The sequence below is a fragment of the Aotus nancymaae genome, unplaced genomic scaffold (genome assembly GCF_030222135.1).
Source record: "Aotus nancymaae isolate 86718 unplaced genomic scaffold, 86718_ANA_hifiasm-v0.15.2.pri h1tg000002l, whole genome shotgun sequence".
Lineage (NCBI taxonomy): Eukaryota > Metazoa > Chordata > Mammalia > Primates > Aotidae > Aotus > Aotus nancymaae.
In genome coordinates, this window is record NW_026988413.1 from 35,158,523 (window position 1) to 35,174,321 (window position 15,799).

Sequence of the window (15,799 nt, forward strand, 5' to 3'; positions counted from 1 at the left end):
TTAATTAAGTCTTATGATCACACATAATTTTAAAATTTGTGTATATCTCCTCTGCTTTAACCCTTCTACATTGGCAAAAGCACCATTCCCAATCACAAATACTCAGCAGTTCCACAGCTCTATGTTTCTGAATGGCTGTTTAAAGACTATCCTAAATTATAACTTAATTTGACTTAGATTGGAAATAATTCAAGAGTGGAGTTTAACTTGCTACTATTTTAAAAGCATGTGACCTAATAGATCATTTGTAAAATGTGAGAAGTGTTAATCTTTATTTGATATTACATATAAACCACACTAAAATGCCTTTCAATAAGTAAAAGGAATACAGAGAATTCTAATTAGACTGGCATAGTTAAGGCCAAAAATATAAAGTAGACATTGCTACCTTATCTTCAACCCTTGCCTTTAAGAGGCAAATGAACATAAAACATGGTTGAATCTTGCTTGGTTCTGAGATAGTGAAGGATTTTCCCTAGTATTCAAATATATTCATATAACCAGTTATGTAAATCTAAATATAAAACCAATCACCAATAAGTTTTAAGATGGCATTCCCATCTTTGTGAAAAGTTGAATATTCCCAAAAAAGTCAGTCTAATCATATTTTTAGAAGGGGTAAACAGTGATAGCATTTACTAAATTGGAATTACTATTAAAATTCAAAAAACTGAACATACTCGTTTAACCACAAGCCAGTCATAGTTTTACATCAGGACTGCCCAACAAAATATTTTGTCAGTTATTCATGATCTGAATTCTGGTGTATGAGGTCTATTAAGTTTTGGTACATATAAAAAAGTCATGAGACATTTCTGTTTTGTAATAAATAAAGCAGTGGCCAATTATTATTCATTAGTAGCTTTTTTGAGATGAGCTATCAAGTCTTCCCCTTCTGCCTTCTTAATGCTGGCAAAGATCATTTTTGTCCAGGGATGTACTTCTTGGGATTCTCCAAATACTCCACCAGTGCATCCTCTCCCCAGGTGATGCCTTTGTTCTTATTGGCGTCTGTGTAAGAGAATTCAATGGCCTGAGCTGTCTTCTGCCCAAAGAGACCATGGAGATTAGGCCCAGTCTTATGCTTGGCTCCCTTTCCACGGTGTAGCACTAGGCACACTTCTGAACACAAATCTTCTTGCCTTTCTCAACAGCATCCATATTTAATCCTCTCTTTCATTGCTGCTGCTATGAAGGTTCCCATTCAGAAGTCGGATGTCCCACTCTAAATTTCTTTTCAAGTCAACAAAAGAGATGGGTTTTGAAGTTGAGCACATGGGTTTGAATCTTAGCTCTTTCTGGTCATAGCAGAAGTACCTTGAGCAAGTTTTACTTTTCTCCTCTATATTTGTAGGATTATTGTGAGAATTAAATAAGTCTATACACATAATGTGCTTAGAAGAGTGCCTGGTACACAGAAAGTATACAATAAATATCAGCTTTATAAATATAAATTATCAGTAACTATTACTATGTAAGAGCAACGCCTTTGGCTTGTACCTACCTCCTGGAGCTATAAAGCTCTTTGTGGTCTTATTAAACTTAATCACTAATCCTGATTATCTTCTCCTGGCTCCCCCACTTCCTGCCAAGTAGAAGTAGGAAGTTATCTTTGCTCTTTTTTAGGTGGAAGAACTGGCTAATTACCAGGAGTCCTAAAGAAGTAATTTACCAATGTTAAAAAAATTGAAACCCATATTCAGAAATGTAATTTCTAGTGTATCCCAGGACATAGACACACAGACACTCACCCACACATAACACTGTACAAATGTTTCATGAATACTTATCCTGAATTTATGCTTTGAACTCTGTTTTTGTTCTTTTTTCAGCTAATCAACAGCAAAGAAAGGTTGGTTGTGACCCACTGTTACTAATTTCATTACCTACCAAAGGGTTCTAAGCTATATCTTATGGTCAATGGAGAATAGGATATTAACACATTAGACTTTACGCACAGGAACTGTTTCAGGTGTGGTGCTATAAGAATATGTCACATGCTCTGAAAGAGCAATTTGCTCTTTCAGAAATTCACCCTGACCTCCCTACTCAAGAAGCTTCATAAATTCTTTCAGTGAGCCATAGTAGTCTAGGAGAGGCATGTGTACAACAGGTGCTATGGTTTTTTGGTAGTGTAACAGGCAAAGTGACTTTTTGTTTATTTGGAGCTATATGAAACTAGACTGGAATTCCAACTTCAGAACTTAACTGCCTTGTATTTTTGAGCAAGATATTTAAACTCAGTTTTGGAGTTTTAGTTTTTTGTCTAAGTAATACACAAATAACATAATATTGGCACATGGAAGAAACTCAGAATTTATTTCGTGCTTTCTCCCCTGAACATGGATCACTCCAGAATTCACAGTTATTACTAGTCTACACAATCTAATCTTTTAAATACTTTTGGAGGAAAGCTAAAATTTGGTAGAATATCAATTCTATATTAACATACTATAGTCAAACCCTATTTTTTAATGCAATTTAATTTCTGCAACGGCTGATGATCCCAATATTCTATCAAATAGGCAATAGCTATTCATTATTTTAAAATATGTATCTGAATTATAAAATATTTTGCCTTCTCGGGTCTTGTATAGTAAGATTTGGATTAATTTCCCAATTATCAACACAATTGTGGGAAAATGTCCTGAGAAAAAACATTTCTAACTGTTGCGTAGCTCATAGTTTAAAAAATAAACATGACTTGGAAAACGCAAGCACTACTTTTCTTCTTGGGTGGTGCATTTAAGGTTATCAGAATTCGAATACGCTGGACAGGTAGAATTTTCAGGATCAGTTTCCTAGGGTTCAAGAAGCCAAACGGCAAATAACCCAAGGTCTTTGGTCGATCTGAGCATCTCAGCTATCTCAAGGTATCTAAGATGACCTAGCTGGTGAATCTCTAGGATGGGTGGGTCATTTAAAATGTTCTGGCCTTGAGGCTGGGACTTTGTGCGTGTGAATGGTGGGTAGGAGACGGTAACACATTTTTCTCCCTTCCGTAGTGCTACCCAGCGTAGGGCCGCCGCCGCGGCAACTCCCACGTGGCAAGTTCAGATTGTGCAGTGCCGAGCCGGGGGCGGCGGGCGGGACCACAGACCCCTCCCTCCGCTCTCCGGCCCTTCCCTCCGGCCGGCCCCGGCGCCCGCTCGGTCCTCCACCGCCAGGGGGCGGGCGCGGCTCCCAGGCGGCGGGGGCCCATTGGTCGCGGCGGGGAAGCGTGGGAGGAGGCCCAGCGGCGAGCTGGCTTTCTCCTGGCCGCTCGCAGGGGTGAGGGGAAGCCAGAGGACCCTGGGAGGAAGCGGAGGCGTGAGCTGGAGGTGGCGGCGGGTCCCGTCGGCCTCCGGCAGGACTGAGCACGGGAGGCCGGAAGGCGGTTGCGCCCAGCGGAGAGGCGGGCGGGAGACCGGTGAGACGGCTGGGAGGCGGACAGAGCCGGGGCTCAGGTTCGGGGAGGGATGGAGGAGGCCGGGGGACCCGGACGCCCACCTTCGTCCTCAGCCTCCGTGCGCTCCGTGGTCGCTGGCCGGGGGCGGGCCCCTGGGCCCGGCCGCGTAGTCACGGCGTGTCCGGCCGGTGGGGAGGGTGCAGGAGGGACTGGGGTCCGGGAGAGCCGCTGGCCCGGGTTCCTGGCGGCCGCTCTGGCGAGGGCATCCCTGGGCTCCGCGGAGACGGGGCGGTGTCTGCACCTGGCGCTGGCTCTCGGCGTCCTGGCCTGGGGCGGACACCTGGGGCGCGCCTTCCTCACGTCGGCAGTGGCTCGCGCTTGGCAGCGTGTAGGCTGAGGGCTCTGAGATGCGGGGACGGAGTTGGGTGTTGCATTTCAACTCCATAGAGGGCCGTTTTGACTCACTTGTGAAGTTTTAGTGTCTGCTGTACTAGAGGTACTTTTGGTTTTTTACAGCCTATCCAGCCCTTCGGTGTTCGGTGTCTTTTCTTTTTCTTCCCATTTGTTTGCTCCTGTCCTCACAGCTGGGGCCCACGGATGATGGTTAGTACCCCTAGATCTGAATATGTGTGTGACGGATTGGCAGTTTGAGATTGAGCTCCCCAGCTGTTTTATTTGTGGGAGGAGCTGTTTCCATCATCCTACCTTTTTTTTTTTAAAGAAAAAATATTGCCTGTAATACAGAACGGCTATCTAATTTATAGGACATTTCCTTTGTTTCTTTTTGGCAAACATGATGAAATTCTGTTTCTACTTAAAAATACAAAAATTAGCCAGGTGTGATGGCAGACGCCTGTAATCCCAGCTACTCAGGAGGCCGAGGCGGGAGAATCGCTTGAACCCAGGAGGTGGAGGTTGCAATCAGCCGAGATCGCGCCATTGCACCTCAGCTTGGTCGACAGAGCGAGACTCTATCAACAAATAAAGTTTAAATGTGTGTGTGTGTGTGTGTGTGTGTGTGTGTGTGTGTATATATACATATATATGGATGCAATGACGTGAATAATACAAGATTGCTTACTTTGTACTAGACGCTGCCGAATGCTTTCATGTGCTTATTTATTCTTACAACAACTCAGTGAATATGTCTCTCTTATCTTTCCCAATTTTACAGATGAAAATATGAACTCCCAGAGGGTACATGTTGATGCTGACAGCAGAGGCTCAGATCTCTTGAACTTGTGGCCAATTTGCAGTTACATTTTCTAAATTTTGGGAAGCGTTATTGTTAGTCATACAGTATCTTAGTACCAGGAGATCTCCACTGAATTTAGAAGATAAAAGTTAATCGCTTACTGAAAGCCATTTAACAAGAAATTGGCAGAATCAGCAAATTAGCATCTGGTTTTGTTCACTTCATTGACCTGTACCTCTTTCTAGGGGCTGCTCTTAGTCTCTTGCGTTTCCTGGCTGTTTACCAATTAAGTCACAAGGTTTCAGTTTTATGCAGGTGTTAGGCGCTTTGTTGCACAGATTTCTTGTAATGTTTTCTCAGCTCATTAAAGACTAGTGTTTCTTCATAGGAAGAAGTAAGAGTTGGAGCCAATAAAAGGAGTTCAGTCCAGCTATTCTTAACCAGAGGACCTCTCTGAATTGATTACCAGTGGGAACTTTGTAAGAAGGACACAGGACAGGTTTCTCAAAATCCTCATTGTAAGGGGCTTCTGTTCAAAAAGGAGTCAAAATAAGGCAACACTGCTAGGTTAAAGTGACTTTAAAAATAAACTTAATTGATGTCTTATTACATTTACAAAGTTTTAATATGGATTGCTGCCTTAAGCATTGCCAACTAATATTTCATAATTTATGAAGATGCATTAAAAGGAAATTGGAAAAGGGAGCCAAAGGGTAAGAGGCTATGGAATGGCAAAAAGTAATGTTCCCTGTGGGGGTATCATAAGACTCTTATTTTTCACTGTATATTTTAGATTTTAAATGAGTCATCTCATTTTTCAAAAATTTTTATATTCTTAAAAATATTGGAGTGCCTACCCATGTGCCAGTAATTATAGATGTCATGGATGCTATGAATAAGACGGCCTGGGCACTCAAAAAGCTACTTTATTTCATCCAAGGCAGGGAGGTTTTTTTTTTTTTTTAATTTTTATACCCATTTCTTAAAGCTGAAAGGTACGAGACCCAAATAGCGAAAGATTTTTATCTTAGCTCTGAGCTAGATAGATTTTTGTGAGACCTTGGTACAATAGCAAAACTTTGTCTTGAATTTAGTCCAGAAGCATCTCTGTTCTTGGGATCAAAAGATCAGGATTTTAAGCTTTGGTTCTGTATTTGGTTATTTCAACTATGGCATTGACCAGATTAGTTAATAACGTGCAGTACTTTGTTAATCTAATTGAGGAGACTGAACCAGGTAATTTCCCAAAATCTTGAAGTTTTAAAAGGTTTTGTACTTTGTTTTAGTACAATTCTTTGAACTACAATCAGCTGACTTCCTCTGAGGAAGAAATTAAGTGTTCTGATACCTCTGAGTCTCTCCAGTGTACCCTCCATTTTCTTCTTAATTGGCCTACTCCGTTGGATTGAAGCTATTCTTATATTTCCCTTATTTCCAATCTAAAAAATTTTTAAAATCTGCTATTCATGATTTTTCTAGCTTCACTTCAGTGAGATTTTTTTTCCAATTTTCTATTTTAAATTAAATTTAATTCCTATACAGAATTTTTCATTTTATTTTTGGATTATTTACAGATACAGGGTCCTCCTTTGTTTTGCAGACTGGAGTGCAGTGGTGTGATCATAATTCACTGCAGCCTTGAACTTCTGGGCCCAAGTAATCCTGCCACCTTAGCCTGTGGAGTAGCTAGGATTACAGATATGTGCCACCACACATGACTAATTTTTAATTTTTGTATTTTTTTAAGATGGGATCTTGCTATGTTGCACAGGCTGGCCAAACCTGCCCTCAAGTTAATCCATCCACCTCAGACTCCCAAAGCTCTGGAATTACAGATGTGAGTCCCTATGCCTGGCCAAATTTTTCATTTTAAATTGTGGCATTTATTAGCACGTTCACAATGTTATGCAACCGTCACCTTTCTAAAACATTTTCATCACCCCAAAAGGAAACCCCATATTTAGTAAGCAGTTGTTGCTCATTCCCTTCTCCCTGCCAATCCCTGGCAACCACTGATCTGCTTTCTGTCCCTATGAATTTATCTATTCTGGATTTTCATAAAAATTGAATAATATGTGTTGTTTTGTGTCTGGCTTCTTTCACTTAGCATGTTTTATAGGTTTATCCTCTAAATCAGTAGCAGGTGTCAGTACTTCATTACTGTTTATGGATGAGTAATATTCCATTGTACATTCCATTCATATACACCGTTAATATATATCATTCCGTTGATACGTACCACATTTCGTTTATTTATTGAGTTTTTGTGTGCTGTTGAGAAAGTTATATGAACATCTCTAAATTGACTTTCATCGTCATATCTACAAGGCTTGCTAAGGTAGTGTTATGGTATCAGGTGTGCTACCTAACATACCATTCATTATCTGCAGTTAATTGATTATTAAATGAGTTTTGAAGGACACAAAGTCAATACAAATGGATTTTTAAGTTGGTTCAGTTGATACATGGTGTAATTAGGCTCTGCGTCCCCACTCAAATCTCATCTCAAATTGTAATCCCCATGTGTGAAGGGAAAGAAGTGATTGCATCTTGGGGGCAGCTTCCCCCTTGTTCTCGTGATAGTGAGTTCTTACATGATCTGATAGTTTTATAAATGGCAGTTTTTCCTGCGCTCTCGCTCTTTTCTCTTCTGCTGCCTTGTGAAAAAGGTGTTTGGTTTCCCTTCCACCACGATTGTAAGTTTCCTGAGACCTCCCAACTCATGTGGAACTGTGAGGCAGTTAAACTTCTTTCCTTTATAAATTACCCAATCTCAGGCATTTCTTTATAGCAGTGCAAAAATGGACTAATACATTTTCATAAAATTTTACACAGAAGCATCTTACTGTCTGTTCTTTGCAGGTGGTTGCTGTTAAAAAAAGTTAAACCAAGTCGTGATAAACTTTAGAGTTTATTTGAACAAACAACAATTCATGAATTGAGCAGCTCCAAACCAGAAGTGATCCAGGAGCTCCATCAGGGGAATGCAGAAGGAAGGCTTTGGTAGGTGGGTCATAGATGTAAAGTAAAGCAAAGAAAATATTTGATTGGCTACAGTTATACAGTTGTTTTATTTGGTCTGTCCTGTTGGAAGGTCCCCTAGATGTGTAATTAGCAGTTTGTTGTATGTTTCTGATTGGTGGAGCTTAAGTTCTATTTTTCTGTAGCATAGGCATTTATAAGAAGTAACTTCAAATTTCGCTTATATTTGCAAATCAAGTAAGGTTGAGGTCACTTATGAGACCTAATTGGTTTTGTCTGCTTAGGGATTCCGCAGGCCTGGTTTCCGTTTTAATTTACTTCAGCAGTGCTAATTCGCATTCAGTTTTTGTGGTACAAATAGTGTGCCAATACTGCATTTCAGACAGGGCCATTGGGCATTGGAACTATTCTGTTTCTCCATTTCTTCACTTAGAGAGTGTGAGTGATAGAATTATGTCTATCTTGGTGTACTTAAATTCTGCACATTATTTAAAAACAGCATAAGTAGAGTGGATACCTAAGGGAATTCTTCAACATTTAGAACAGAAACCTGTAACTTCTTGTATAATGTAAAATAGTTCCATGAGATGAAAATAGCAGTTCTAGTGTATGTAACTGTGTACCTTTCTCTAATCTCATTTTAGTAGTTTACGAGCAGGACACTTCATTACTCCATTTATGGTCAACCTCTAATAGTTCAAATGTATTTCATTCAATTGTCATTGTTTCCAAGAATAGCTGTTTCTTTCTGTCCATCCATTCATCTATCCATCTTTCCCTGGGTGGTGTACTGTAGGATTAAGGTAGTTTAGATTACAACTGTTTAAACAATTGTAGAACTCAGCAGGCCAAACCGAATGTCATTTTGTAGAGTTCTGTCCTGTTTTCGGTTTTGGGCATGTTTATGCTCTGGGTTACAGAAATCCAATCACTATTTCATTTCTTCAAATGGATTGTAACTTTTTAAGCAAAATTCTGCTTTGGCATATAAAAACTGCAAGAAAACATTTGAGTAATTTTAAGTCTAGTACTCAGGTTTAACCACTGCAAACAGGAGTTCTTTATTACTTATGCCTTACCACATTTTCTCAAGATTTATTGCCCACTGAAACTGAAGACCTGTTCTGGAGGCAGGTTGATTTCCATTCATTGTTCAAGAAAGAATGAAAAATCTTGTCATATGAATTTTACTTTTGAATTTTTTTGATTTTTTTTTGGATTTAGATCTGCCATACCCCCACCGCCCCACTCCCCTGAACCCCTGTAGCCTTCCTTGACCCTTGTAGCCTTCCTTGTGTGTTTGGATTGGTGTCCTGTAGATCTGAAGCTCAGATCTGAGCACGAATGACAGTCATCTGGGGAACTTGTTAAACATGCAAGAGTTTTAATCCCATTCCTAGGGATTCTGTTTCTCCAGGTTTGCTGTTGGCTCAGGAGTTTGCATTTTAAAAAACACTAGTAATTCTGGTATGCATACTATGGGTAATCCTGTAATAAGAGGTTCAAAGAACATATAATGTTTCATTGAATCTGTGATGCCATAGTTTGTAAGGGTCAGAATCTGGTAGCTTTCAGCTGCATAACTCCTAAACCCTAATTTCTAATCTTGTGGATAATTTGTTAGCCTACAAAGGAAGTCTAGTCCCCAGGAAAGAAGGGGACTAGATGAAATTAATATGGGGCCAAACTGGGGTCTGTTACACCCCTATATTGTTTTGGGAAAGGTCTGTTACTGTCTTTGTTTTAAACTATAAACTAAGTTCCTCCCAAAGTTAGTTTAGCCTATGTGCAGGAATGAACAAGGACAACTTGCAGGTTAGAAGCAAGATGGAGTTGATTAGGTCAGATCTTTTTCACCATCTCAGTTATAGTTTTGCAATGGTGGTTTCAATACTAAGAAATAAAAATGTGATTGTAAGCCTCATCCTGAGTTTAGTTAAAATGAGGAAAGCAACATACATTTTAAATAAAATAGGGTATTAAATGCTTGACAACCAGAGATTCCTCTTATTATCTTAACAGGTTATTATGAGGCATGGTGGATATGAGATTTTAAAAAATTATGAAGCAACAGTTCTTCAGATTTTTTACTATGTGAATTACTTGATTTCAATGAGGAGTTTATGTAAGGTGTCCTAGGTTGACATCTATTTGTAATGAAGATTGTACTGATGACTTTGTTTTAAAGTGCAACTTAGGTGTATATGGGGGTGTAATAGACTACAGTTTGACCCCATATTAATTTCGTCCTACTTATTTCCAGTCATTTAGATGTTGCTGGCTCAGTTCAGAAGTCTTATTTCTATCCTCCTTGTACTTTAGTGATTTCTGTTATGTAGTTAAGATCCACTGAAATAGTAAATGTGTGACATAATCATTTGATTTCTACTTTTTTTATTGCCACTTTCCTGTTAGAGAGTCCACAGCCCTCATTAATGCCAGCTAGCTGATTATACACATATACACCAGCCACGTAACATCTTGTACTGAGTAGTGGTAGGAGGTAGTGGCAATATTTGGGGGTAGACACCAAATCTGTGTCAGTGTAAACCTGAACTCTGGCTGCCAACTCAAAGAGAAATGCTGTAGTGGCATATTGGGTACTCAATGAGGGTATATCTAGTATGTATGTTAGAACTAATCTTTCCCCGTGAATGAGAATTCAGTGAAGAACAACTCCACTTGCTTAAGGTGCTTCCTTCAGTAGTATTATCTTGGAAAACAAAATAACTTTGTTAGGAAAAAGTTGCCTAGCCATGTTATATTTGGGTATAGAGGAGCAGAAGAAATACATTTAGTTTTTAAGTCCTTAAAGTGTTTTGGGAAAACATGGTTAAATACTTGTTAATCCACTAAATACCAAATTTCTGAAGAGGAAATAATAACTCTAGATCGCTTTAGCTAATTCACATTGATTGAAGGGGTTGTACTGTGAAATTCTTAATGTTGAGATGAATCATGTTGGAATACTTATGTTCTCAGGATGTAGTGTGTGTGGTCTGTCAGGCTTGGCTGCCTCTCCCTATGCTAAGTCTTTGGATAAAAGTTGGCCTAGATGGGGCACTTTCATGATTTAGCTGAGCACTTTTGCTAACCTGTTTTTAAGTGGAGGTCTAAGCAGGTATTATATTTTACCAATTTCATTCTTAGAAGAATGGAATTTTATCTAAATTGCTGTTGATAGAAGTTTTCTGAAGTGTTTTGCTCCATTTACTGTCAGGAAAGCCAAATGAAAAGCAAGGTAGAGCAGTTTTTGGTGGATTGTGGCGGAAAGCTAAACTTACCTAGTATAATCCCAATTTGTTTCATATGTGGCAGTGGTTAACTTTCTAGGGGAATGTTAAAAACACTTTCTGGCTCATTTGTGCATTTTCATAGTATACTTCTTCATCTATTTCTGTTTCTTAGCCACATTTGGATGTTACTCCTCTTTTAAAGGTAATTTCAATATGATGCTACTTAAGAAAATAAGAAAAGCCAGATGATGTTGATTCAAGTAACTGTCAAAAATCCAGGCATAGATCATCTATATTCTTCTTTTTCCAAGATTTTCAATAGAACATTAAACATTTATTATAAAACTCTTATTGGTTCACTTATAAGTTTCTGGTCTATTGCTTTGCAGTCTCATCTTTTAGGGGGCAACTTTGCAGAAGGAGTGAATACATTTACATCATAATCGTCGGTGATCTTTTGAAAAATTGGTTATTAGTATTATAGAAGTCGTATGGATCACCTCTTCCCACACCCCAATTTTTTTTTGTTTTTGTTCCTTTTTTTCCCTTTTCAAAATGTAAGTTTAGCTTGATTCTTTAAAAATCTGTGATAGTTTTCTAGTTGCTAGGTAGTCATGTAAAAATTTCCCTTTATTTGTGATCAGGTCATACCCACCTTTAAAACTGTATAATAGGAGAGAGAGAGAGAGAGAGTGTATGTGTGAAAAAATGGTAGTTTCTTTTAAAAAAGCGTGTCTTCTAGGATTCGGTATCCTGCTAGTATTAAATACTTTCTTACGTTAGTAATTGGATTTTTCTTTTAAGCTTTAATGTTAAAAACTGTTAAATTCTGTTAAATTCACAATATTTCTAACACAATGATAGTGGCTCAGTTTTTCTTCTGAGTTTTTAAATGTTAATGTTTTTTCAAATGAATGCAGTCATCTTATTCGTTTCCATTTTGTTATTTCAAAAACCTAGCCAGCTTTGCAAAGATGTGTGTATAGTTGCATTCAGGGGAGACAGGGTACTTGACAGCAGTCTGTATGTGCAGGAGTAATAACTTGTTATTAAAGAGAAGTTTTTTTAAAGCTAAATATTCAGAATTTTAGAAGTTTGTTAAGCATTAGATGCACATTTACCTATCTTTAAAGCTTATCCCAAAAATAATCCCATATAAACACCCACATAAACAAAATAGTAACGTCAGTTTTTTTTCCCAAGAACATAATTTTATGGTTACTGAAGTGTAATAGAGTGAGATTAATTTTTATTGATTTCTTTACATTTCCTGGGATTGGTTTGGAAACATAACAGTGTCTAGATTTATTTCCACCTTTGCTATAGATGGATAGCTTCATCTACAGGAAGGGAAGGACTTTTTTCTTCCTTTTACAGAGGATCCATTCTGTTGTTTCTCATGGAATTATGCTTCTTTCCATGGAGAGCAGATTATGAAAATGTTTGATGAACATGTATGGAGCACAGAAATTATGATTGTTTCATCTGTCCTACATCTGTAGTAGGACTTCTAAGAGGATCTGTGGAAGCCTTGTGGAAATTGTATGTCCTGCATGTAGCCCAGCAAAAAGAGTTGTACAATTAGGGCCTGATTGGGAAAGATGTTTATTCCTTTACTTTTAAATTTTATATTTTTATTCCTCTTTATTAGGGGTTGACAGAGTTCAACCAATAGGCCTATATGGCCCACAAGCCAAAATTTATTTTTCATATTTTTAAGTGGGCTGAATTAAAAAAAGAATTTTGTAACACATGAACATTTTATGAAATTTAAATTTCAATGTCTATAAAGAAAGCTTTATTAGAATATAATTAGACAAATTGATTCACATGTTGTCTATGGTTGCTTTCTAGCTACAACTGCAGAGTAGAGTAATTGCAATAGAAATTGTGTGGTCCACAAAGCCTAAAAATATTTACCATCTGGCCCTTTTGCAGAAAATGTTTGTCAACATTTGTCCTGTTTTACTCACATAAAAGTAGTTATTTATAACAAACAGTTTTTTTAAAAAAATACCATACTTTTGTTTGTAAGTGTAACATCAGAGTAATTTACCCTAATGACTCTTCTATTTTTAATTGTAGCATTCTTTTGATTTCAGTATTACCTCATTTTTCTTTTTTACTTTAAATGCTCTGGGGATAAAAATTTAATTTTTTACATTCTGTTCTTGAGGGGATCTGTATTAGTCTGAGTTCTGTAGAAAAACAGAGCCAATTATATATGTGTGTGTGTGTGTGTGTGTGTGTGTGTGTGTGTATATAGATATAGCTCTAGATATATAGACATATATTCCTTATAATGACATGTGGAGATAGTTTTATATACAGGTGTATGATTTATATGTGCGTGTGTGTGTGTGTGTGTGTGTGTGTGTGTGTGTGTGCATATATCTTATAAGGGATTGGCTCATGAGGTTATGAATGCTGAGAAGTCCAAGATCTATAGTTGGCAAGCTCTGACAGTCCAGGGGAACAAATGGTGTAGTGTGGTCTGAGTCTGAGGGCATTGTCTCAGTTTGAAGATAGGCAAAGAAGGCGATTTCTCCCTTACTCAGTTTTTCTTGTTTTATTCAGGTCTCCAGTGGATTGGGTGAGGCCCACACACAGAGGAGGGGGCAGTCTGCTTTACTCAGTCTATGGATTCAAATGTTTATCTCATCCAGAAGCACCCTGACAGATACACCCAGAACTGAACTAAAATTAAATTAAACTAAATATATGGGCATCCTGTGGCCCCAGTATAGTTGACACATGAAGTTAACCATCACAAGACCTAAATATACTTTATGTCTGTCTGTTTGCACTTTGACCTTTATTTTTAGACCTCTTGAGAAATCCTACGTCCCATGATTATTAGAATCATGGGAAGTTTCTAAGTTGGTTCAGTTAAAATTGTCATTTGTCCAGCATTGAGTTGAAGTTGGATTGAATTGAATGACAGTTTCTCTATTTGTAAAGGATAACTTGTTGTATTTTCCTCTGGTTTAATTAAGTGTTGTTTGTTAATATTAAGTATGTACATCAAAGGGTGTATTTGTATGCTTCATTTTCTTGTATCATTTCTATTTTGAGGAGGGATTCTAATACCCAAGCTTAGTCATTTTGACATACTGTTAAATTGCTGGAGTGAGTAGGTTGCAGCAATTCTCAAATCAGTTTGCAAAAGCCAAGTTGATTGGCATGACATTTTGTCAACAAGCCTCTCATATTAGAGTGTGTCAGTGAACAGCTGGAGAGAAAAGGAAGTGGATTTGTTTGTAGTGTGAGCTCCTTACTTACCCTTCATGTGACCCTAGAGAAATCCCCTGACCTCGTCTATGATGCTGTTTTAATAACCCCTGCACCTAGAGGGCTGGTAGGAAGATTACATAAAATAAGGATGTGTGTGAATTGCAGTGACACATGTATGTATTCTTACTTAGTTTATGTTAACTGGCAAGACACCCCCTTCCTGATAAATAATTTTTTTCATGATGGTTTTATCAATATGGGATGATGTTTTTGTGGTTTATGTGATTTAGTCTATTTCTCAAGGAAAGAATGAAGTATCACTTGACCTTTGATTTTACTCTGTTGTTCCTGAAGTTAATTGATCCTAGAACAATGACTCCTTATTCACATAGTAGCTTGATTTCTACTGAGAAACAAAACTTCACTAAATTAAATCAGAGTAGATAGTTGGGCCAAAGGGAATATTTAAATTGTAAACCATGTAAAGAAGTTTAGTACGTTCATCTGAGGCCCTAGTTCAGGCGCTCTTTCCAGCTTAGTGTTTCATTGCCCAGTGACATCGTGGTGGGTGTGCTTGCTGTTGAATCTCAGGTGATTGTGACCCTTACCTATTAGCAGCTAGATTTGATTCAGTAACATATTTATCGAAAACACTAAAGCAAGTTTTGGCCTATGTAACACATTTTGGAGCAAATGTATAAATGGACTGTCTAAGTTGAGTTTTGGGTTTTTTTTTTCCATCCTAAAAGTATACTTCTATGACCCATTTTCTGGTTTCGGTAAGTGGCTCTGATTTCTGTATTTCTACCTTTTAATGGACATATAAAAATGTATAAGCTCTTTCACCTGTTGCCTCTAGATTTAGAGTTTTGAATTTCTAACAAAAGCCTTTTTCTCCCTTTGCTATTGTGGTCATTTTCTCTGGACCTGTTTGATCTTTGGTTAATCATTGATGGTTTCCAGCCTGAAGTTTCCATTAAGTTTTTGCTTCTCCCTCCATAAGATTATATGTAAATATCTTATTTGTTTTTAAATACCCCCTCTAAGAAGACAAATAGGAATGATTTAGAATTAGCACATTATCATCATACATAGATGCTCCTTGATTTGCTCTCAAATATATTCAGTATTCCTATGCTGATCTAGATTCTTGAATTATTAATTTGCTTCTTAAGCAAATTAATTGAGGCATGTTATGACTGAGATTTAATTTGATGAGATTTTAATTTAGAGATTTTACTAAATGAATTATTTGAGAAATTTTAATGGAAAACAAGTATATTCAGCTAGACAGTCATAATAGCTTATATTGTGGTATTAGGGATGAGTTTAGAAACAGGCTTGTTGGGAGGTACAAACAGGTGGCAGGTATATCAGCAGTCACTATAAGGTGTGGCCTTAGCAGGCCGCAATGAAATAGAACATCAAGTACCTGGTCATAACTGCTTTCACACTTGCAAAGAAATTTTCCTAGGTCACACTCAGATAAGAGTGAAATTATTTTGGAATATTAGCTGGCAGGAAAGGCATGTATGTGTTGTGAAAGCTGAGTTCAATTTTGCCAGAAGCCAGAAAGAGGATGTATAACCAGTTGGGGTTTTCATTTAAAAAGCTGAGGTTTTTTTCTGCTTTTATGTGATGGTTTGTGGATACTTCAGTATCTTGTTTTCTTTTAGTATTTTCCTAGCCTGTGACTAAGTAGTTAGTTGAAATAGATATATAACATTGACTTTTTCTATTACGTGGAAGGCGTTCAGATAATTA

At 37.8% G+C, this 15,799-nt stretch overlaps 1 protein-coding gene across 2 annotated transcripts in view; it reads left to right on the forward strand.

Moving 5' to 3' along the window:
* The first annotated feature begins 3,260 nt into the window (after nucleotides 1–3,260).
* FAM3C (FAM3 metabolism regulating signaling molecule C) overlaps nucleotides 3,261–15,799 on the forward strand; it is a 47,025-nt gene continuing 34,486 nt past the window's right edge. Inside the window, exon 1 of one of the 2 annotated variants that reach the window (XM_012474078.3) lies at nucleotides 3,261–3,409. The gene's annotated coding sequence lies outside the window, so the exon portion shown is untranslated. Of the gene's footprint in view, nucleotides 3,410–7,490; nucleotides 7,587–15,799 lie in introns of those variants that run through there. The other variant, XM_012474079.3, reaches the window with a different exon arrangement.